This window comes from Bacillus rossius, chromosome 11 (genome assembly GCF_032445375.1).
Source record: "Bacillus rossius redtenbacheri isolate Brsri chromosome 11, Brsri_v3, whole genome shotgun sequence".
Lineage (NCBI taxonomy): Eukaryota > Metazoa > Arthropoda > Insecta > Phasmatodea > Bacillidae > Bacillus > Bacillus rossius.
The window spans coordinates 53454375-53479870 of NC_086338.1; the positions used below are offsets into that span (position 1 = coordinate 53454375).

The 25496-nt window shown below is 44.2% G+C and overlaps 1 protein-coding gene across 1 annotated transcript in view; it reads left to right on the forward strand.

The window, feature by feature from the left end:
* The first annotated feature begins 2406 nt into the window (after nt 1-2406).
* LOC134536997 (uncharacterized) overlaps nt 2407-25496 on the forward strand; it is a 41102-nt gene continuing 18012 nt past the window's right edge. Inside the window, exons 1-2 of the mRNA XM_063377136.1 lie at nt 2407-2551; nt 24924-25086. The gene's annotated coding sequence lies outside the window, so the exon portion shown is untranslated. The remainder of the gene's footprint in view (nt 2552-24923; nt 25087-25496) is intronic.

Sequence of the window (25496 nt, forward strand, 5' to 3'; positions counted from 1 at the left end):
AAAATACCTTACATATTCACATATGTATGTACGTTGAAACGTGATGAATATATAATCTTAAACTGTATTCGTCATTATGAAATAAATATTTTGTGGAGGTTTGTTGGGTAAACCGCGGACACCAGACGCCATTTGTTATAAGATATTTTCAGAAAAATAAAAAATAAGGATAAATGAGAAAACTCTGGGCTTCGATAGTCAACGAAGCTGCTCCGGCAGCGAATTCTAGTAGTGGTTGCGGAAACTACGGGTGATTCGTGTCCAGAAATATAGTAGAAAACCGAATTTGCGTATATTTATCACGATCGACATTATTTAAAAAATTCCTATTTAAATTTCGTGTACGAGTTTTGTATTATACAAGTGTATTTGCGACATGAGAACACATGCATTTGTTCATCACCGAGGTTAGCGGGAGTTACAATGCCACGACGGGTACGATAGGCCAGACACAATCAGTAGCCAATGAAAGACAAGGTCACCGTGACTCCAACACGACAAAATATGAACCCCGACGGTTTATTTCGTCGTGTCGTGCCACACGACGGAAAATAAAGCGGAAAACTTACAGAACTTAACTTTAAAAAAATTATCTACTTAGTAAATCTTTATGCTGAAAAACCAAATTTATTTTTACGTTTGGACACACATTAATATTTGTAGTGTAACTGCATTATTTCATTACGTTTATTTGTTATTTTTAGAATATCTAACAGCCGAATTATTTTCTGTCCTTTATCAACATAAATATAGCTTGCTTCCTTGTATCTAGCATAAACTAATATTTATTTTGTACAATAAACCAAAATTGTTATATAGTTATGCACTTCATCTATCGACAAAAAATAAAAGACTCCTAAAGGCCTACACTGTTTGGGCATTTTATGGACGTATTTGGCTTGGAATTATTTGACAGCCATATTAAGAGTTCGTCAAAATAATTTTTAGATATTGTAACCCTACGCTATTGACTATATCGTGCTGGAACGTTGTAAAACGCCTGATCGGATTTGCCGTGCCGTGTTGGTCGAGGTATTGTGACATCAGCTGAACAGACAACAGACAAAAATATTGATAGTAAATTCAGACTGAGGGCATCCTCAGTCGCATTATACCACTTCATAAGGTGAAATTTTTATTTCAATTTTAAGGGTTGTTACTTAATTTTCTTTTTTAAACCTAAATGTACATCTTGTGGTGTTTATATCCCGTTGACAACAGCAATTTTTTGCTTAATTTGTGTTTTTTGTCTTTTGGGTATTTTTATTTATTTATTATTTTTTAGTTTTCTTCTACAGAAAAAGTGCTTAGCAATGGCGTATGTGCAAAAACTTACATCAAGTCATGCACTCCCATTGCACAAATCTTTCAAGGATAACAAACAAATTCAGTACTTATATGATTTCTAGAGACCCGTGAATTTCGCGGATTCAATGACCTCCAGGATAGACTCCAATATCCTCTACACACTCGGGCAAATGCCAACTGTTCATTGGCTGCTGACTTGTAAGTCGTCTCATTTAGTTTGTCTGTGATTCGATCCTTCCTTGGTTGAGGGTTTATAAATGTTTTAGATTCGTCCAGATGAACAGTAAGTCAATAGCAAAATCATCGAATCATTCGAATTCTAGCCTATCGCTGAATGAATCCGCTAATTTTTCCGGTCTCTAACTAAAGGTAGGGACCGGCAAAATTCGCGGGATCAATGACCTGTAGGATGAACTCCATAATTCTACGTACACTCGGTAAAATGCCACCCACTCATTGGCTGCTGTTTTGTGAGACGTTCCAGCGTAGCAGCCTGTGATTCGATAATTCTTTGGTTGGGTGTTTCTCATTGGTAGAGACCTGAAAAATTCGCGGATTCATTTCGTGATCTGCTACAATTCAAATAATTATACCTTACCGCTGCTTCTGCAATTGGTTCACTGTTAATCTGGAGCAATGAGGGCCAATTAGAGACCCTCACTCATAGAAGTGTCGAATCACAGACACTCAGTCGAGACGACTCACAAGTCAGCAGCCAATGAACAGGTGGCAATTGCCCGAGTGTGTAGAGTGTAGCGAAGTCTATCCTGGAGGTCATTGAACCCGCGAATTTTTCTGGTCTCTACTCATTGGCCCAGAGTCATCCAGGTGAGTTGTGAACCAATAGCAGAGGCAGCACTGAGGTATAACGATTTGTATTTTGGCCTATCGCGAAATGAATTCGCGAATATTTTCCGGTCTCTCTAACTATAGGTAAGAGAGAAAAGGAGACAAACTGGCATACCAGGGCTGTTGAAGAATTGCTCGTCGACCGCGGTCGCTGCCGAAGTCGCCCGAGCAGGCGCTCGGGAGTGCTCGGGTTGTCCTTCAAGGTCGACGACGGGACGAGGCGCGACCCCGCCTCTCTCAGCCAGTCAGTCAGTCAGTCGCCGCGGCCTCTAGAGCCGCGCCCGAGGACCTGTCTCCGTCCAGGACTCCCCCCTCCCCCGGGTGTCCGCGCTCTGGTCTGCTCCTGGCGCGCCGATGGCCGCTTGCGGCGAGACTTCTGGCCGCCGCCGCTGAGGTGAGGGTCGTTACCATGACGCCGAATGCCAAATTGACCGCAACGCCGACAGCTAGAAAACTGCTGTGTACCACTCCACCGAAATACAGTAACGCCGAAAAATGTTGCTGTGGGGAGGTGGGTGGGGGGGGGGGGGGGGCACAGGAGCAAAATGAAAAACAACTGAATGAATTTTGTGTGTGCTAACCTAACCTTCCCTAACCTAACCTTTGTGGCAGGCCTGCAATGACATTTTTTTCGGCGTTAATGTATTTCGGCGTTGTGGTACACGGCATGTTTTCCAGCTGTCGGCGTTGTGGTCAATTTGTAATTCGGCGTTGTGGTTTTCGGCGTTGTGGTGAGTCCCCCTGAGGTAACCACGCAGGTGCAGCTGGGGTCGGGCTTACAAACCACGCAAAGGGAAGCATAAACGCAAGTCAATCGCGGTCGTTCATTAAGCACCCGAGTCGAAAAACTTTACCAACACAACAACTTGAAATAGTAAAATAGTATAAAATAATTCTTTCCTCGGGATTATTCTGCTAACTATTTTTTTCTCTCTCATGAAAACACATTATATTGTCAATAATTTGATTAAAATCGTTATCTTCTTTTACTGTGAGAAAGTTTAACAAATGAAAAAAAATTACGTGTAAAATAAAAAAATCGTGGTCTTCTGTTAGCACAACGTGGGCATCTTTAAAACTATTTAGGAAAACTTCACTTTGAACTTTAAAGGTGGAAACGCAAGGCGAAACGCAAGAAGTTGAAAGTTAGGATATGTTTGCGTTGCGTTTTTGTTTCTTTCGTATTTTATAAGCGGATATTTAAGAACCTCGTTATTGGATTTTTTTTTTGCTTCTTGCGTTATCGCGTAATTTATAGAGACTGGAAAAATTCGCGCTTTGGATGACCTCCAGGATAGACTCCACCATCCCCTACACACTCGGGAAAATGCCACCTGTTCATGGGCTACTGACTCGTGACACCTGTCAACTGGGACGCTTGCGATTCGATACTTTTTTTAGTTGAAAGTTTTTCATTGGCTCAAAGTCCTTCAGATAAACTGTTAGCCAATCAGAGAAGCAATTTAAAGGTACAGTTGTTTGGATTCTATCATATCGTGAAATGAATCCGCGAATTTTTCCGGTCTCTAGCAATTTATAAACCCGGCCTAAGAGGATTGTAAAATAAATAAGCCATGGCTTTCGTTAAAGAAACTTTCCAACCTTTTGCCAGGAGTAAAAAAATGTTGGGCATCCCTTAGATACCATGGCATCTTTACTTTGTCTGTGAACCTTACGACAAACATCTTTGTTGTCTCATTCTTTGCCTTTGTTTCTGTGAGTCAATAATTTGAGTAGAGCGTCTCGCTTGATTGTGCACACCACTTATCAGAACCCTTGAAAAAAAATTCTAGTTTGCATTAGCGTTGTCTCTTGCTCATCATCAAGTCGTCCCTCGTTCGTCATCACGTTATCACTTTTTTTGTCATCAGCCTAACCACCGCAGGCGCAGTTATCTCACGGGAAACTTGAGAACAATTCGAATGACGGTTTCAGTAGATTATTCCTCACGCACAATCGCAAAAAAAAAAAAAATATATATATAGGCCGAGGTAAAATAGTTTTAATCTTAGCCAACCGCGAAATGAACTCGGAAATTCTTCCTCTCTCGGAGTTAGTCGTTGATGTCAATAAGTGTTAATAAACAGCAACTTTGGCCAGTTAAATAATTCACAGAAACATACTAATGTTCAGAGTTGAACTTTTCGTTAGTTGAAGCCGTGCATAATCTATGGACAGATAATATTCGCATGTTCAGTGACCTCCAGGATAGACTCCACAGACCCTTGCATGCTTGACCAATATTCACCTGTTCATTGGGTGCAGAATTGAAAGAAATTCCAACTAGATAGCCTGTGATTCCATACTTCTTTCTTTGAGGCTTTCTTATTAGCCCAGACTCCTTAAGATAATTTGACGGCCTATGAAATAAGCTACGGAGAAGTAAAGTTGTATGAATTCTAGCGTGACACGAAAATAAATTTTCCTGTGTCTATTGTGATTGGTGTACTGATAGTGATAGTAGACATGTACCTGAGATAAACTCAACTCATCAAGAAACTGAGACGATGCTACATTTATTTAACTCTCAGCTAGTCTAGAAATATTTTCGCAAAAAAAACATGCCCCTAGTAATGAGTAATGTATAAGATTTGCACAGATGTTTGAAGAATATATTACCAAATGACTGGGTATCAATTTCGGGGTCTCTGAACGAAATTTACCTTTTATGCCTGAATTAGTTAAATAATAGTAAGAGTCCCGGAAATTTCGCGGATTCCACTGGCCTCAGATTAGAATTCAAAGTTATAGGTGTGCTCGACCCATGTTTTCTTTCCCATTGGTTGATTTCTTAGCGAGATCATTTTTATCCTTGTTATTTGGCACTACCTGATTCGCTTGCTTCTCTCCTAGCTGGACATCGTTGGCTCACGGTCGTAGAGGGGCGTGTCCAGATAACTGCGGTCCAATCATGAACACAAGGCGACAGTGTGGAGGATTGCATTCTAGCTTGCGACTAAATGAATGCGCGAAAATTCCGTGGCTCTAATAATAGTGCCTGGAAATTCTGCTATCGAGTTTTAACTGACTGGAAAAAATTCTGTTTTCGCTATGAATGTGTGCTTTATTATTTTTAATTCACTGGAAAATGTTGTGGTAAACCACAGATAAATCATTGGGATATAGTCAGAGAAACAAAATTAAGGAATCCACTGATAAAGTCTCGGTCAAATTACACTGGTTGGGAGCAATTCTAACTATTTCTAACACCAGAGTGTACCTCTCAGCCGCGCCCTCGGAGGTAGAGAGCAAAACTCCAGCATGCAGGCGCGAAAATCTGTAGGATTCCCAGTGAATGAGGTGTGTGTGTGGGGAGAGACAGACTTGGAATTACGTTTATCATTCCAGTTTCACAGTTACGACTTCGCAAGAGCTGTGAAGGGAATTTTTTATTCCACTCCACCCGCGCCCTGGATACACCCGTGTGAAATGTGAGCAGGGAATGCGTGAAAAAGGGAGTGTGTGAGGATTTCAGTGAGAGGTGGGGATCAGTGATTGGTCGCCATATTACCATTTTTCATATCAAAATTTCCTTTCCCCCCCCCCCTCAAAAATAATTCAGCACTATTTTTAAAAACAAAAATAATATGGAAAAAAATTTCCTATTTTTAGATAACAGTTACCACTTTATCTCCCCTCCCCACAACCAAAAAAAAATCATCATTTTATGTTGCTAGTTCTGGAACTCGACATTTTGCGGGAATTTTTGCGAGGATGTGCGCGTTTTTGCGGATCTGTGAGAGTTTTAAGGGGAGACGATAAGGTTTTTGCGGAGATGTGTAGGTTTTTCTTGCGGGTATTTAAAGGTTCTTTTGCAAGGATACGCGGGTTTTGTTGGGATATGCGAGTTTTTTTTGCAGGGAGGCAAGGGTTTTGTTACGGGTATTTGCGGGTTTTTGCAAGGATACGCGGGTTTTGCGGGTATGTGCGAGGTTTTTGCAGGGAGGCGAGGGTTTTGTTCCGGGTATTTGCGGGTTTTTGCAAGGATACGAGGATTTTGCGGGGATATGAGAGTTTTTTTTTCAGGGAGGCAAGGGTTTTGTTGCGGGTATTTGCGGGTTTCTGCAAGTACACGAGGGTTTTGCGGGGATGTGCGAGTTTTTTTGCAGGGAGGCGAGGGGTTTTTTGCGGGTATTTTCGGGGTTTTGCAAGGATACGAGAGTTTTGCGTGGATGTGCGAGGTTTTTGCAGGGAAGTGAGGGTTTTGTTGCGGGTATTTGTGGGTTTCTGCAAGGATACGCGGGTTTTGCGGGGATGTGCGATTTTTTTTGCAGGGAGGCGAGGGGTTTTTTTGCGGGTATTTTCGGGGTTTTGCAAGGATACGAGAGTTTTGCGTGGATGTGCGAGGTTTTTGCAGGGAAGTGAGGGTTTTGTTGCGGGTATTTGTGGGTTTCTGCAAGGATACGCGGGTTTTGCGGGGATGTGCGATTTTTTTTGCAGGGAGGCGAGGGGTTTTTTGCGGGTATTTTCGGGGTTTTGCAAGGATACGAGGGTTTTGCGTGGATGTGCGAGGTTTTTTGCAGGGAAGTGAGGGTTTTGTTGCGGGTATTAGCGGGTTTTTACAAGGATACGCGGGTTTTGCGGGGATGTGCGATTTTTTTTGCAGGGAGGCGAGGGGTTTTTTGCGGGTATTTTCGGGGTTTTGCAAGGATACGAGGGTTTTGCGTGGATGTGCGAGGTTTTTTGCAGGGAAGTGAGGGTTTTGTTGCGGGTATTAGCGGGTTTTTACAAGGATACGCGGGTTTTACGGGGATGTGCGAGGTTTTTGCAGTGGCATGTGCGGTTATGCGCACTGGAGTGCTAGCACGAGCGACGGCAGAGCGCAGACGCGAGCTGGCGGGGTTCCGAACCAGGCGGAGACCGGCTCGCCGCCCTTGACCGTCGCGTGACCAAGGACTGGCACTCGCCTCGCGCTTTCCTTTCGACTGCGGTCGAGCACCCAACCTGCTTTATCGGCGCCCGACCTTGCATCAAGGCCAGGGGCTCGAACACGCACAAAAAAAATGTGAGCGAGTTTTACAGTACACGTCAGTGATGGGTAGAGACCCGTGAATTTCGTGGATTCATTTCGTGTTATGCTACAATTCAAATAATTATAGGTACCTTAGTGCTGCTTCTGTCATTGGTTCACTGCTAATCTGGAGGACTGAGGGCCAATTAGAGACCCTCACTCATATAAATGTCGAATCACAGGCCACCCAGTCGAGACGACTCACAAGTCAGCAGCCAATGAACAGTTGGCATTTGCCCGAGTGTGTAGAGGATATTGGAGTCTATCCTGGAGGTCATTGAATCCACGAAATTCACGGGTCTCTAGTGATGGGTAGAGACCGGAAAAATTCGCGAATTCATTTCGCGATAGGCTAAAATACAAATAGTTATACCTCAGTGCTGCCTCTGCTATTGGCTCACAACTCACCTGGACGACTCTGGGCCAGTGAGAAACACTCAACAGAAGCTGTATCGAATCACAGGCCGCTACGTTGGGACACCTTCACAAGGCAGCAGCCAATGAGTGGGTGACATTTAACCGAGAGTACGCAGAACTATGGAGTTCATCCTGCAGGTCATTGAACCCGCGAATTCTTCCGGTCCCTAGTGATGTGTAACATCTAACCCCGGTAACGAGCAATTCCATGCCTTCTCAAGCTGCAAATACACTTATAATACAAAACTTGGACACGATCTTTAACGTAGAATTCATTTAAAATAATGCCGAGCGTGATAAATATACGCAAATTGTGTTTTCAGCTACGTTTCTTGACGCGAATCACACGTAGTTTCCGCGCCCGCCGCTAGAATTCGCTGCCGGAGCAGCAACGTCGACTATTGAATCATTTTAATTAGCAGAATTAAATTTTAACTATATATATTTATATATTTTATATATAATGAAACGGTGCCGATAAAAGCGAAGAAGTCTTTTAAATATTGACTAAACCCCGGATTTGGACCTGATTTTCGACAAGTAATTTTACTAAAATACTGCCCATATTGTTAGAATTCATTAAAACGTTCAAACTATAACGTTTCCTTTTGTATTTGTGAACTTTGGTTTGCACCATTCACCACAGTTGGCAACATTGTGATTACACATTTGAGTTCCACGTGACGTATGTTCCATTTACGAAATTACTATTACCAAATGGCGTATACCGAGAGCTAATATATTACACATACAAAAAATGTTTCCTTTATAATCTTACTTGAAACGTAAGATCGTGTTGACACCATAGAGGTAGGAAGTAATGTAGAGGTTGTGTGCAACATTTACCATATTTACGTAGGTAATTATAAAATGAGACCCAGAAGTCGCGTTGTTGTCATCTTTGTTTAACAATACTCACTTAAAATGGCATTTTTACAATTTATGCTAGTGAGTTTCTTTCTAGATTTAAATAAACTCCAAGCATTATCCTTTCTGCGACTACGGTTACTTTTGACGACCAATTGCTGACCAGAGTGACTTCTAACGTTCGAAGAGAAACCCACTCCGTAGACTTACACCTCCATGGTTCAGGGGCGGCTCCAAAAAAAATTTTCAAAAAGGGATATCGTAAAAAATTATTAAAGACACAAAACACAAACAAAGGAGACCTTATGATGCTCTTTTATTATTTACGGAAATTTGTGACCATTGTCGTCTGTGTCGGAGACGCGAACCAACGTTAACAAACATAAGCGTTTTGGCAACATAAAAATACATTTGTTTGCTCGTTACGGATGTTAGACGTTTACACATCACTGGCGAGTACTAAAAAACTCGCTTACGAGTTTTTAATTTACCACAGCTTTAAAATAAATAAGTGTGTCCCCTCCTAATTGGTAAAATTGTTTGAAATGAATTCATTATTGAGCTTCGCGTAACTTATGTGCGAGGTATTAGAACATTATTTTATAATTATAAACAAATTAATTTTACGTTCACAGTTTAATTTAATTTATTTTTTTATTTGTAACACAGCATACCTTACAACAATAGAAAACAAAGTCGAGGAAAAACTTTGTTCTGCGTGTTATTAAACACTTAGATGATATTCTGCCAACTTCACAAATGAGTTCTCATGTGGTAAAATTTATGGCCGCTCTGATAGCAACATAACGCGCCTCTGAAACTTGATTCCCGCAATAGCCAGGTAACGAAGAACCTTGAGTACACGACAACCATGAACTATGGGTATAGTGTAAAAAAAATTGACATTTTGCAAGAAAAATTCTTAGAAACTCAGTTGCCAACGATCCAACGATATCCTTTGTGAAACTGCAAGGCAGAACTTTGTAGAATTACAAATGGAACAAAGCTCTGCTTTGCAATGTTACAAGTTCTATCGTTGGCAACTGAGTTTTTAGCACTTCCTTGCAAAAATACAAAAATAAATAAATTTCAGCGTATAAACCAAGTGAAAAACCATGTATCATTGTAATTTAATATGAGTTGTATTGTAATGAAATGTATTTTTTTTTGTATTCCCATAATGAACTCATGCAATGCAAACCTATGTAATTCAGTAATGTAATCATGTAATTTAAACCCATGTATGTCAGTAACGTAACCATTAAATTAAATACAAAGAAGTTTAACAATAACAACTTAAGTGCTACTTCAAACCAAGTGAAGAGGGATTTTTTATATTATTCTTTCCCACAAAATATCCGAATCATTACGTATAAATCTAAGGGACTGAAACAATCAATAGAAGAACCATAACACCAATAACATAGAAAACATATAAATATACTATAGGTCTGGGGCTATGAATTGTATTAGTAATGAAAGTGATACCAATTGTATTGTATTGTATGTAATATGAATAAATCATGACTAAAATAAGGTTTATGAAACAAATAAAAACATTGATCCACTTATTTGCCAATGGAACTATAAAAAAAATTGTCATTTGAGCACAGCCGGTACGTTCTTGATTTTATAAATGTTTGTGTTGTTACGTTTGTTCAAAGTTTTAAATTTTATGAAGTGAGCGTTTTTTTTCTCTCGGTACAATTGTATTTATCATGTTCTGCATTAAACTGCTACACTGTTGAAATCATCTTCTTGAATTTGCAAAGAACGCTGTTCACAAATTAAACGGGGATAGTTCGTAATTTAACGTAAGTCTTCGTAAATTTACGATTTTTGCTGAGTTGACTTAATTTAAAAAAGAACTAAGAAGATTTATAACTGAGTATTAAAAAACGTCTTGAAAAAAGTTGTGAAATCTTCTGCAAACACAAACTTCTTCCTTCCTCGGAAATTTTCACCTGTTCACGTTGTTCACCATGTTCAACAGCGGAACAAAGAACTGGAAGGTCGGAACACGGCTCGATTGAGTATAGAGAAGTATGGAGTCCCAACCTAAAGGTTAAAGAGCTCGCGAATATTTTCCATTTGCAATTCAAATTCGTCACTGGAAAATAATTCTTTCCCCCCCCCCCTGCCTCTTTCTTCTGTGCGTCGAGTACTCCTAAGCATTCGTTGTTCTTTTATTTCGCACACGCATCAGTTGCTTCTTTGTTACGACTTGAAGGCCAGCCGGTTCAGTCATGACTTTTGTTTTCCCATTGACTATCGTAGCTCATGGCTTGCGTTGCTCCTAGAGCCGGAGGTCGACAGCATGACAGCATGACGACTTGTCAGAGAACTTGAAATAAGGCTTGACGCGCAAGTACGGACGATTCAAGCTTGGTTCAAGACTGATTCGAACTTAGGTTTGGCTACTAAGGCTGACTTTATTTCTTCAAGCTTGCCGGTAAGATTGTTTTTTTTTTGTTGACGTGATAACGTCTTATAAATCGATGAACGCCGGCTGCACGCACGAAAAATTGTCACGTTCCGCCTGAGCCTAGCGTGCAAGAATCGGCCAACCACCGTGCAAGAAAAATCTTCTATAATATCAAACAGGTTAAGGCGGCATTTTTAACTAATTGTTCGTGATTATATTTAAACAAAATATTTAAATTAATTTGCAAAAAAACTGTAAATAATATTTGAATATTAAAAAGTATGCAATTTTTCATCAATGTTTTCTTATGACGTTATCACGTAAATTTATCGTCCGTAAACCGACTTTACAGACAACCCCGTTTTTTTCCTTGTTACGTGCATCTAGACGATGTGACGAGTATGCAGCGGGCTTGTCTTGGCAGGCTTGATTCGAGCTTGACACAAGGAGACTAGATTCCTTGAATCAAGCTCGTTGCAAGCTTACATATTTGTAGGGACCGGAAAAATTCGAGGGTTCAATGACCTCCAGGATGAACTCCACAGTTCTACGTACACTAGGTCAAATGTCACCCACTCATTGGCTGCTGTCTTGTGAGACGTCCCAAAGTAGCAGCCTGTGATTCGATAAAGCTTCGGTTGGGTGTTTCTCATTGGCCCAGAGTGAGCCAATAGCATAGGCAGCACTGAGTTATAACTATTTGTATTTTAGCCTATTGCGAAATGAATTCGCGAATTTTTCCGGTCTCTACATATCTGACATGACAAGCTTGCGGCGAGGTTTGACAGATTGTCATTGCAAACTTACTTCAAGATTAACGGCGTGAAGACTAGTTAGCTTGAATCGATTTTTTTTTCTTTTTTAACTATCTGGATGGAGACACGGCGGTGAGTGTTGTGTTCGGGCGAATCGCCAATGCTCTGGAAATGGAGTGCAGGAATCGTCGGCGAACTGCCGGAAGTCGAAACACTTTACGAGCTTTTGCAAGGTGGTCGTCACTCAACTGCGTGATTAGATAAACATTTTGGACGCACGTCGTAGGAAACAAAGTCATGTGTATTTTTAAATGTGAGCTAGTCTTCCAGTACTCGCCAGAGATAAGTAGAGACCGGAAAAATTCGCGGTTTCGATGGCCTTCAAGATAGACTGCACATATTCCCCTGTACACTTGGGTAAATGACGCAAGTTCATTGGCTGCCGACTTGTGAGTCGTCTCATCTGGTTTGTCTGTGATTCGACATTTCTATTTTTGGTTGAGATTCGTCCAGATGAACAGTAAGCCAACAGTAAAATCATTAGAGACCCGTGAATTTCGCGGATTCGATGACCTCCAGGATAGACTCCAATATCCTCCACACACTCGGGCAAATGCCAACTGTTCATTGGCTGCTGACTTGTGAGTCGTTTCGACTGGGTGGCCTGTGATTCGACATTTCTATGAGTGAGGGGTCTCTAATTGGCCCTCAGTCCTCCAAATTAACAGAGAACCAATGACAGAAGCAGCACTACGGTATAATTATTTTGAATTTTTAGCATAACACGAAATTAATCCGCGAAATTCGCGGGTCTCTAAAAAAAATCATCTAAAATGTGTATGTATTTGAATTTTAACCTATCGCCGAATTAATCCGCTAATTTTTCAAGGTGTCTATTATAATGTGGGTCAGCTCAGTGCCAACGGGACTCACGCGATGCGGACGGTGCTACCTTTGAATATACATACTGTATAGAAGTCGCCAGCCCAGGTTACAATTTCTAATACGGTTTTGAGGTAGTTGGTTAATTCACCGCCGCAATCGCCACCATCTCTAGGGGCATCGACTTGTGGTGGTCCCTAGCGGACAAGTGTCCAACTCTTCAAACACCCCTTCCCCCTCCCGTGGAACGACCTTGAGCTGCAGTGAATGATAGGTGGGGGGTGCGGGGAATGACAGCGGGCGACAGTGCTGCGCTCTGACGTGTAAATAACAACTAAGACGATACAGGGCGTTACAGCAGCGCCCTGCAGCGGTGAAGTTCCCAAGCTGCTCATCATACGCTCCTGAAAAACGTAGAGTAAATCCTATCCACTCGCGACTTCTATACAGTATATATATATATATATTCAAAGGTGCTACCAACCTCCGCGCGTGACCTCGACGCGCTGGAGTCCGGAGGCCTTCGCCGTCACTCCAGCCAGGAACAGCTCGCCTGCAGAGACCCCGCAGTCCGAGGTCGAACACGTGGACTGCTTTCCCCCCCTCGCCATCCGACCTTCGACAAGTGTATCAGACGTGTCACGAGCGGGGAAGATGAAAAACAAAATCAGTTCAGTGTCATACCGTAGAGACCGGAAAAATTTTCGCTGGTTCAGTGACCTCCGGGATGGACTCCACTACACTCTGCACACTCGGGCAAATGCCGCCTGTTCATTGGCTGCTGACTTGTGAGTCGTCTCGACCGGGCGGCCTGTGATTCGACACTTCTATGAGCGAGGGGTCTCTTAATTGGCCCTCATTGCTCCAGGATTAACAGTGAACCCCAGCGGTGGAAGCAGCGCTAAAATATAATTATTTGAATTGTAGCATATCACGAAATTAATCCGCGAATTTTGCAGGTCTCTAGTCATACGTTTGTCGGTTATGCTCAAACAAGTGTATTTTCAAGTATATTCATATAAGTGAGATTATGTTCCCGTATGTATAATTTATTTGAATTATAAATTATGGCATTATAATTTAATAAATATTTCAAATAAATAAACAGAATTAACTTTCAGCATATTTGTAGGTTTTATTAGTTTTTTTTTTTGGTGGGGGACGAATCCTCTCACAAAGAGAAAACGAGTCCAGCAACGTATATATCATAGTGCTCTCTTTACATCTCTTTGGCCAAGTACCTATTCTCTGGCCATTTCGCGTCAGAAGCGTTGCATTAAAGTTCGGCCTTGAAGTTTTACTCACCGCGCCCAAAGCCGCTTCACGTCAAAGAACGTCCTGCTGTGACTCGGTGGTTACGAGAGGCAATCCTTCCAGAGGCTCTAACCACAGCTCTAACGACACTCCAAACACCGCGGCCAGCTCAGCGCTCACACCACCGCGGCAACACTTCCTGGGTGCCGCTACACGCCTGGGACCGCAGCCAGCAGGAGGAGGCCGCTCGTGATTGGTAGAGACCTGCAAAATTCGCGGATTGATTTCGTGATATGCTACAATTCAAATAATTATACCTCAGCGCTGCTTCTACCACTGGTTCACTGTTAATCCTGGAGAAATGAGGGCCAATTAGGGACCCTCACTCATAGAAGTGTCGAATCACAGGCCACCCAGTCGAGACGACTCACAAGTCAGCAGCCAATGAACAGGTGGCATTTTCCCGAGTGTGTAGATTGTAGTAGAGTCTATCCTGGAGGTCATTAAAACCCGCGAATTTTTCCGGTCTCTAGTGATTGGTTACCTGGAGGAGTACCCCTGGCAAGTATATTCAGGGTGAGTCTGAATTCTGCCGACAAACTTCATCATCGTCAGGTTCATCACGACAAATTAAGTTGAAAATATTCGAGTTATGGTCTAAAGTGCTTCCCAAAGCTGGTTTACGTCTTTGAAGTTCAAGCTAATAATATAGAGACCTGTCATATAGAGTCGTGTACCTTTATCTCGGTTGTTAGGGACAGACACCGTATAACTAGGGACCGTAAAAGTTCGCTGTGTTGATGGCCTTCAAGATAGACTGCACATTCCCATGCACACTTGGGCAAATAACGCAAGTTCATTGGCTGCCGACTTGAGTCGTCTCAGCTGGTTTGTCTGTGATTCGATCCTTCTTTGGTTGAGGGTTTATAACTGGTTGAGATTCGTCCACATGAACAGTAAGCCTAAAGCAAATTATCTAAGCGGTATATGTGTTTGAATTCTAGCCTATCACCGAATGAATCCGCGAATTTTTCAGGTCTCTGCCGTAATCAACATTTTTGCTGTGAATAATAAATTAAAAGACGGAATACTGAGCGTCTGTATTATATTTAACTGAATGAAGTTATAGAACCAACGCGAATTTTGTGGCTGTTAAAAATTATTATTTAAAAATTGTAACATTCCCACCGACAGTCATCGTAGAATTACTGGTGGGCACGACACAGAGAAAACACACAATTATCACTGTTCATTGAAATGATATGAGTTAGTAACACCAACACGTCACAAAATTATATCGGGAAAAGGCGTTACCCCCAATTAGTTAAAATGAAATACTTTTTTTCTAAATCCACAACATCAGTGGTGGATGTAGAACATAATTTAATTAAAAATAATTCAGACGCTCGGTTTTCCATATTAAATACTTTTTTTCTATTATTTACAAAAAAATGTTCAGTTCCATCGGTAGTTATACGTAGAGAACGGAAAAATTCGCGGATTTAAGCGAATCGGCGATAAGCTAGAATTCAAATACATATACCTCTTAGATGATTTTGCTATTGGCTTACTGTTCATCTGGACGAATCTCAACCAATTATAAACCCTTAACCGAAGAAGGATCGAAACACAGACAAACCAGATGAGACGTGTTACAATTCAGCAGCCAATGAACTTGCGTTGTTTGCCCAAGTGTACAGGGGAATGTGCAGTCTATCCTGAAGGCCATCAACACAGCGAATTTTTCCGGTCCCTAGTTATACGGTGTCTGTCACTAACAACCGAGATAAAGGTACACGACATCGGTACTTGTTTACAGACGGTCTTACCAACCCACGCTGGCTGGCTACTCGAGGTGCTAAGATGAAGGCGCTAACCGCGTTAGTGACAATGCCCCTGGCATTGAACTTATGCCCTCAGCTGTTACTAGAGATTGCTTTGACGATAGGTTCACAATAGTTCCGCCTCTCCCCTCTTCGACTGTGGGCCAGTCAACCACCAGACAGCAGCAAGTAGACCGAATACCATCGACCACACTCAAAAAAGGGAGAGGTACTAAAGTCAGAAATCAGCCAATGAAAAAGTAAATGTGGGTAGAGTAGAGACCGCAAAAATTCGCGGTTTCATTTCGCGATAGGCTAGAATCCAAGTGCGTGTAACTTATTGCCGCTTCAGCGATTGGAACACAGTTTGCCTGAAAGGACTGTGAGCCAATGAATGACCCTCAACGTAAGAAGTAACGAATCACAAGCATCCCAGTTAGCAGGTGTCACGAGTCAGTAGCCAATGAGCAGGTGTAATTTTCCCGCGTACATAGAGGATCGTGGAGTCTATCCTAGAGGTCATCGAAACCACGAATTTTTCCAGTTCCTAGGGTAGAGTCTCCATAGTACTGTGAATTTTACCCTGACATAAAATAAAACCCAATATATTTCTGGGCCTCTATCTGTCACATTTGTGAACCGTGAGCTGGAAACCAGAAGTTTCGGAGCCCACTTTAAGCTTGACGTTAGAATCACCTTAATCCTCTGTGAGTAACCACGCTGCTTAAAACATCTCCTTTGCCTTTTATAGATTATTACATTATTAGGGACTGGAAAAAAAAATCGCTATAACCAGACTAATTTTCTGATAAACCTGTTTCGGGGGGTCTCAGGGAAGTGATATGGAATACTCCCCCCCCCCCCCCCCCAACTATGCTTACTCCAAAGATAGGGAATGCTGGTTCGATATTCCTCCTCCATTAACGTTTACAAAATATCATTCTTTAATATTAATTTTTGGCTATCTGATGGCCTCCAAGTGTGTTTTTTTTTCTTTCTAAACGTGAAATTTGTAAATAAAACGCGACACCTATAAATGGTGGATCTTTACGCTGTGTTTGTGTGCTGATACTTGCACTTACGGGCATTGCATTACACCTTTAGCTTCATTTCTCCGTCATATAATGTTACAGTCACCGATCAAATTTCACAGTTATCCCGTGACGACGACAAGATTGCGCTTAGAGGCGATACCGCGCCAGAAATACCAGCGAGCGTCGCGCTTATCATCCCGCCTAAGTCACATGCATCCCGACCAGACGGCGCCCTTAACGTGTGAGTTTCGTGATTTTTATAAAATTAACTTTTTTTTATGAATTTATGACTTGTTTTAACGGAATCAACAAACAGCAATTGATGAATAATAATAAAAAATTAAACATAAATACTAATTTAAATTAGGTTTAGTTTTCTTTTCTCGGTCAAAATCATTAATTAAATTTCCATGTGCAAACGTTGGAGTACTAAAAAATTCTATTATTCCCACGGATTATAGTTTGGCAATCGATTGTTTAATCTAATTTTAAAAAAATTGATCGAGTTTTTCATTACTCTCCAGTGATTCGTAACAGCTAACCTTTCGCATCACAAGCTATGTATTAACACAACACGTTTTTTAATGCAACCCTTATAAAATTATTGATAGAGCCACGGAAATTTCGCGGATTCATTTAGTCGCAATCTAGAATGCAAACCTCCACACTGTCGCACTGTGTTCATGATTGGATCGCAGTTATCTGGACACGCCCCTCTACGACCGTGAGCCAACGATGTCCAGCTAGGAGAGAAGTAAGCGAATCAGGTAGTGCCAAATAACAAGGATAAAAATGTTCTCGCTAAGAAATCAACCAATGGGAAAGTAAACATGGGTCGAGCACACCTATAACTTTGAATTCTATCCTGAGGCCAGAGGAATCCGCGATATTTCCGGGACTTTAATTATTGAGTCTATGTTAAATATCATCCATTATTATTTCACAGCGTATTTGCAACGTTATTAAAAAACCACATGGCAATGAGTCGCTCTTTTTGAGGCTACTGTTAATGGAACGAACGGTAAACAGATGTGTTTGGTTTTTCTATCCCCCTTTTCTCTCTCTTTTTTTCAAACGCCAATGAAATGTTTTGCGCATGCTGACACACTGCAGCACAAGCGCCAACTGTACTACTGGCTTGCTGTAGGAAAGGTTTTGACGGAGATTAAAAACTGACGAAAATTAGCTTCTACTGCGCAGCTTAGGTTCCCCCCTCCCTTCTTTGCGACAGAGAATTTCCGTCACTCCCCTCTCTGTCGCAAAGAAGGGAGGGGGGAACCTAAGCTGCGCAGTAGAAGCTAGTTTTCGTCAGTTTTTAATCTCCGTCAAAACCTTTCCTACAGCGAGCCAGTAGTACGCAGCACCGAAAACTGTAATGGCGCGCTCTTCTCCCTACTTCCTGTTACACATTTCCGTCGCATAATTCACACCAAATGCCGATTACCAAGATAAAAGTGAATCAGACAACTAACGGTAAGACTCTTAGCATGTTTTCAGTCATTATTTTCGTTAAAAATAATTGTGAAGCTCCAGTGTGAACCTCCATTTTGTACTTTAAGAAATAAAGTTCAAGTGAATAATTATTGAATATTTATTTTGTTTAATCATTCATTTTATCGCACACAAAACTTGTTTGTATGCGTAGTTAGCATAGTAGCCGCAGCAGCCAGTCGCAGACATGGGTAGTAATAATAAATAATCAGTTAAGAAGGAATCACAGAGGGGTAGGGAGAGAGAGAAAAACCAGTCATGCTGGCCAACAAAAAAAACAACACATAATTAATTGAAAATCCGCAGGCACCAGGCCGATAGGTAAGTATCCGGGCAGCATGACCTGTGAGGAGGTGGGCAAGGCTTGGCTCCGCTTGGTTCTACCTCTCGTAATCTCATGTTCTCCGGATACATCCATCGCTTGCAGGTGGTGGCCTGGTTGTCTCGTGTTGCCTCCTGCCTGACCCTGAAGAGCGCAGGCGCGGGTGGTAGGTACGTGGTTGTATCCGGGGAGCATGAGCTGCGAGGAAGTGGGTGAGTATTGGCTCCACACGCTCCTACCTCTTATAAGCTCATGTTCTCCGGATACACCCATCGCTTGCAGGTGGTGGCCTGGTTGTCTCGTGTTGCCTCCTGCCTGACCCTGAAGAGCGCAGGCGCGGGTGGTAGGTACGTGGTTGTATCCGGGGAGCATGAGCTGCGAGGAAGTGGGTGAGTATTGGCTCCACACGCTCCTACCTCTTATAAGCTCATGTTCTCCGGATACACCCATCGCTTGCAGGTGGTGGCCTGGTTGTCTCGTGTTGCCTCCTGCCTGACCCTGAAGAGCGCAGGCGCGGGTGGTAGGTACGTGGTTGTATCCGGGGAGCATGAGCTGCGAGGAAGTGGGTGAGTATTGGCTCCACACGCTCCTACCTCTTATAAGCTCATGTTCTCCGGATACACCCATCGCTTGCAGGTGGTGGCCTGGTTGTCTCGTGTTGCCTCCTGCCTGACCCTGAAGAGCGCAGGCGCGGGTGGTAGGTACGTGGTTGTATCCGGGGAGCATGAGCTGCGAGGAAGTGGGTGAGTATTGGCTCCACACGCTCCTACCTCTTATAAGCTCATGTTCTCCGGATACACCCATCGCTTGCAGGTGGTGGCCTGGTTGTCTCGTGTTGCCTCCTGCCTGACCCTGAAGAGCGCAGGCGCGGGTGGTAGGTACGTGGTTGTATCCGGGGAGCATGAGCTGCGAGGAAGTGGGTGAGTATTGGCTCCACACGCTCCTACCTCTTATAAGCTCATGTTCTCCGGATACACCCATCGCTTGCAGGTGGTGGCCTGGTTGTCTCGTGTTGCCTCCTGCCTGACCCTGAAGAGCGCAGGCGCGGGTGGTAGGTACGTGGTTGTATCCGGGGAGCATGAGCTGCGAGGAAGTGGGTGAGTATTGGCTCCACACGCTCCTACCTCTTATAAGCTCATGTTCTCCGGATACACCCATCGCTTGCATGTGGTGGCCTGGTTGTCTCGTGTTGCCTCCTGCCTGACCCTGAAGAGCGCAGGCGCGGGTGGTAGGTACGTGGTTGTATCCGGGGAGCATGAGCTGCGAGGAAGTGGGTGAGTATTGGCTCCACACGCTCCTACCTCTTATAAGCTCATGTTCTCCGGATACACCCATCGCTTGCAGGTGGTGGCCTGGTTGTCTCGTGTTGCCTCCTGCCTGACCCTGAAGAGCGCAGGCGCGGGTGGTAGGTACGTGGTTGTATCCGGGGAGCATGAGCTGCGAGGAAGTGGGTGAGTATTGGCTCCACACGCTCCTACCTCTTATAAGCTCATGTTCTCCGGATACACCCATCGCTTGCAGGTGGTGGCCTGGTTGTCTCGTGTTGCCTCCTGCCTGACCCTGAAGAGCGCAGGCGCGGGTGGTAGGTACGTGGTTGTATCCGGGGAGCATGAGCTGCGAGGAAGTGGGTGAGTATTGGCTCCACACGCTCCTACCTCTTATAAGCTCATGTTCTCCGGATACACCCATCGCTTGCAGGTGGTGGCCTGGTTGTCTCGTGTTGCCTCCTGCCTGACCCTGAAGAGCGCAGGCGCGGGTGGTAGGTACGTGGTTGTATCCGGGGAGCATGAGCTGCGAGGAAGTGGGTGAGTATTGGCTCCACACGCTCCTACCTCTTATAAGCTCATGTTCTCCGGATACATCCATCGCTTGCAGGTGGTGGCCTGGTTGTCTCGTGTTGCCTCCTGCCTGACCCTGAAGAGCGCAGGCGCGGGTGGTAGGTACGTGGTTGTATCCGGGGAGCATGAGCTGCGAGGAAGTGGGTGAGTATTGGCTCCACACGCTCCTACCTCTTATAAGCTCATGTTCTCCGGATACATCCATCGCTTGCAGGTGGTGGCCTGGTTGTCTCGTGTTGCCTCCTGCCTGACCCTGAAGAGCGCAGGCGCGGGTGGTAGGTACGTGGTTGTGTCCGGGGAGCATGAGCTGCGAGGAAGTGGGTGAGTATTGGCTCCACACGCTCCTACCTCTTATAAGCTCATGTTCTCCGGATACACCCATCGCTTGCAGGTGGTGGCCTGGTTGTCTCGTGTTGCCTCCTGCCTGACCCTGAAGAGCGCAGGCGCGGGTGGTAGGTACGTGGTTGTATCCGGGGAGCATGAGCTGCGAGGAAGTGGGTGAGTATTGGCTCCACATGCTCCTACCTCTTATAAGCTCATGTTCTCCGGATACACCCATCGCTTGCAGGTGGTGGCCTGGTTGTCTCGTGTTGCCTCCTGCCTGACCCTGAAGAGCGCAGGCGCGGGTGGTAGGTACGTGGTTGTATCCGGGGAGCATGAGCTGCGAGGAAGTGGGTGAGTATTGGCTCCACACGCTCCTACCTCTTATAAGCTCATGTTCTCCGGATACACCCATCGCTTGCAGGTGGTGGCCTGGTTGTCTCGTGTTGCCTCCTGCCTGACCCTGAAGAGCGCAGGCGCGGGTGGTAGGTACGTGGTTGTATCCGGGGAGCATGAGCTGCGAGGAAGTGGGTGAGTATTGGCTCCACACGCTCCTACCTCTTATAAGCTCATGTTCTCTGGATACATCCATCGCTTGCAGGTGGTGGCCTGGTTGACTCGTGTTGCCTCCTGCCTGACCCTGAAGAGCGCAGGCGCGGGTGGTAGGTACGTGGTTGTATCCGGGGAGCATGAGCTGCGAGGAAGTGGGTGAGTATTGGCTCCACACGCTCCTACCTCTTATAAGCTCATGTTCTCCGGATACACCCATCGCTTGCAGGTGGTGGCCTGGTTGTCTCGTGTTGCCTCCTGCCTGACCCTGAAGAGCGCAGGCGCGGGTGGTAGGTACGTGGTTGTATCCGGGGAGCATGAGCTGCGAGGAAGTGGGTGAGTATTGGCTCCACACGCTCCTACCTCTTATAAGCTCATGTTCTCCGGATACACCCATCGCTTGCAGGTGGTGGCCTGGTTGTCTCGTGTTGCCTCCTGCCTGAACCAGAAGAGCGCAGGCGCGGGTGGTAGGTACGTGGTTGTATCCGGGGAGCATGAGCTGCGAGGAAGTGGGTGAGTATTGGCTCCACACGCTCCTACCTCTTATAAGCTCATGTTCTCCGGATACACCCATCGCTTGCAGGTGGTGGCCTGGTTGTCTCGTGTTGCCTCCTGCCTGACCCTGAAGAGCGCAGGCGCGGGTGGTAGGTACGTGGTTGTATCCGGGGAGCATGAGCTGCGAGGAAGTGGGTGAGTATTGGCTCCACACGCTCCTACCTCTTATAAGCTCATGTTCTCTGGATACATCCATCGCTTGCAGGTGGTGGCCTGGTTGACTCGTGTTGCCTCCTGCCTGACCCTGAAGAGCGCAGGCGCGGGTGGTAGGTACGTGGTTGTATCCGGGGAGCATGAGCTGCGAGGAAGTGGGTGAGTATTGGCTCCACACGCTCCTACCTCTTATAAGCTCATGTTCTCTGGATACATCCATCGCTCATAGGTGTCGTTCGTTGCCTCTGTCGGATAAGCAAAAAAAAAAACAATCGTGATGACAGACGAAAACTGTCTCCTGGTATCATTGTGAGAGGATATGATGCGTTGCGTTGATGGCACAGTTTTTTATTATTATATTAAACTGTTATTAAAAAGTTTTAAAAAATTCTTAGTGACGACATTTGAACCACATCATATACATACATATACTTTGAGGTTGTTTGTAAAAATGCGCTCTCTACCGATGTGCCATTAAGCAAAATTGGAATTTAGAAAGATAATAAATATTATAATCATTGTAATGGTAGTATTCTAAGGTTTCTAAAACTTGTGATTACTTATTACTATGACTATTTTAGTTTACTAAAAATATATCAGGGTAGTTTCACTATCATAAAGTTTAATTTAACACACCATAACGTTTTTTTTATTTCTCCAAATGTTTACGAAAGCGACTATGTACAGGGTTTATGTTGCCACACGTGTATCCGCCAACTTTGTGTCACATTTCCGTCAATTTAGTTCGTTCTGTTTTCAAGAGATCACTCCCGCCAAAATTCCGGATGCCTAGAAACCGGAAAAATTCGCGGTTTCGATGGCCTTCAGGATAGACTGCACATTAATCCCCCTGTAGACTTGGGCAAACAACGCAAGTTCATTGGCTGCCGACTTGTGTGAGTCGTCTCATCTGGTTTGTCAGTCATTCGATCCTTCTTTGGTTGAGAGGGTTCATGATCGGTTGAAATTCGTCCAGATGAACAGTAAGCCAATAGCAAAATCATCTAAAAGGTATATGCGTTTGAATTCTAGCCTATCGCCGAATGAATCTGCGCATTTTTCCGGTCTGTACTTATCGCAAGATTTGCGAATAGTGGGGCAGAATGCGCTCATTGTTCCCGTATCTTAAATACATACTTTATTATTTTACAATGAAAACGTTTATCCAAAAATTTTTTCTAAAATGCGTGTACCAGCCTTGGTAAGAACTTTAGACCACAAGTGGAGTAGCAGTAGACGTTACCGACCTACTCTGTCGCGACGCACCTGCAGCCGCAGGTCGCGGTCGAGTCCCGGCTCGGCGAGCGAGACTCGCCGCTCGCTCGATTATCGGCCCATTAGTTAATTGATGGGTCGGCGCGGGGTCGCCCATCGACCGGCAATCAGGGGCGGTAACCACCCGCTCTGGGGTTCAGTTGGGTGGGGGGGGGTGGGAGGGGGTCAGCTGACCACCTCCCTCGCCGCGTCAACGAGTGTAACCTGCCAGTAGAGACAGGAAACATTAGCGGCTTTATTCGGCGATAGGCTAAAATGCAAATATATATACCTTTTAGATGATTTTGCTATTGGCTTACTGTTCATCTGGACGAATCTGAACCAGTTATAAACCCTCAACCAAAGAAGGATCGAATCACTGACAAAACCAGCCGAGATAGACGTCTTAAAAGTCAGCAGCCAATGAACTTGCGTTATTTGCCCGAGTGTACTGGGGAATGTGCAGTCTATCCTGAAGGCCATTGAAACAGCTAATTTTTTCCGGTCCCCAGCGATAATAAGTAGAGACCTGCAAAATTCGCGGATTCATTCGGTGATAGGCCAGAATTCAAACACATATACCTCTTTGATAATTTTGCTATTGGCTTACTGTTCATCTGGACGAATCTCAGCCAGTTATAAACCCTCAACCAAGGAAGGATCGAATCACAGACAAACCAGCTGAGACGACTTACAAGTCGGCAGTCAATGAACTTGCGTTATTTGCCCGAGTGTACAGGGGTATGTACAGTCTCTCCTGAAGGCCATCGAAACCGCGAATTTTGCAGGTCTCTAATAATAAGTAGAGACCGGAAAAATTCGCGGATTCATTTCACAATACGATAAAATCCAAACAACTGTTCCTTTATGTTGCTTCTCTGATTGGCTCACAGTTTATCTGAAGGACTTTGAGCCAATGAACAACCTTCAACCAAAAAAGTATCGAATCGCAAGCGTCCCAGTTGACAGGTGTCACGAGTCAGTAGCCAATGAGCAGTTTTCATTTGCCCGAGTGTGTAGGGGATGGTGGAGTCTGTCCTAGAGGTCATCCAAAGCGCGAATTTTTCCAGTCTGTAATAATAAGTCTTCGCGCGGGAGCCTATGCGCCGCGAGGTTAGTCCACCCGCCTCACAGCGGCGTCGTGAGGGAGAGGGAGATACAGGCGCTGGCCCTGTATCTCTATTCACTGACGGCTAACTTCTTCGAATATGACATCGAGAAGCTTGTGTCACGATATGACAAATACTTCGGCCGTTTTGGTGAGTATGTAGAAAAATAAGTAAGATACTTCTGAACTTTTGGTGGTAAAATCTTTATGTTATGTAAATTTCGGAGGTTGAAAAAAAGGGGTTATTTTGTAAAGTCGGTTTACGGACGATAATTTTACGTGATAACGTCATAAGAAAAGATTGATGAAAAATACTTTTATTAATTTTTAAATATTATTTACAGTTTTTGCAAATTTAATTTAAATAATTCGTTTAAATATAATTACGAACAATTAGTTAAATAAAACCACCTTAACCTGTTTGATATTACAGAAGATTTTCTTGCACGGTGGTTTGCCGGTTCTTGCACGCTCGGCTCAGGTGGAATGTGACAATTTTTTTCATGCGTGCAGCCGGCGTTCATCGATTTATAAGACGTTATCACGTCAAAAAATATATCTCGTATATATTTTTTTGCGATCTTACTGGTGACCAAAAGGATTTAAAGTTATTTCCGGGGCTCTATTTTTTACCATTTGTCCCACGTCCATCATCTCTCCCCCGCAACTGGACGCGGCGCTACTTCGGAATGGGGGCTATTGCGCAGGTCGGCAGTCCGCTGGCACCGCATCAGGACCGCGGGGACCCCCCTTGTGACCGGGGGCTATTTCGAGAGACTGCGCCCCCTTCTCCCCCCACCTTCGTAGCAGCGTCTGAACATCTGAGCGGCCGTGGCTCCATTGTGTCTCCCTGCAGAACCAGCGCACCAGGTGAGTTGTCGACGGCACTCTACAGTAGAGCAATTGTAACCAGAGGCCGGGAAAGATACGCGGATTCATTGACCTCCAGAATAGACTCCGTGCTCTACATACGTATCCTAGTAAATGAAAATTGATTTTCGTCGCTTGCTTGTGCAAGCTCTCGACTTGGTAGCCTACGATTTAAGAACTCCTGACTGTTGGACACCCGGAAATCTCTCGGATTCGTCTGGCCTCAGGGTGTAATTCAAAGTCACAGGTGTGCTCAACCAATGTTTGCTTTCCCATCGGTAGGGACAGGAAAAATTCGCGGTTTCGATGGACTTCAGGATAGACTACACATTCCCCTGTAGGCCTACACTCGGGAAAATAACGCAATTTCATTGGCTGCTGAATTGTAAGTCGTCTCGGCTGGTTTGTCT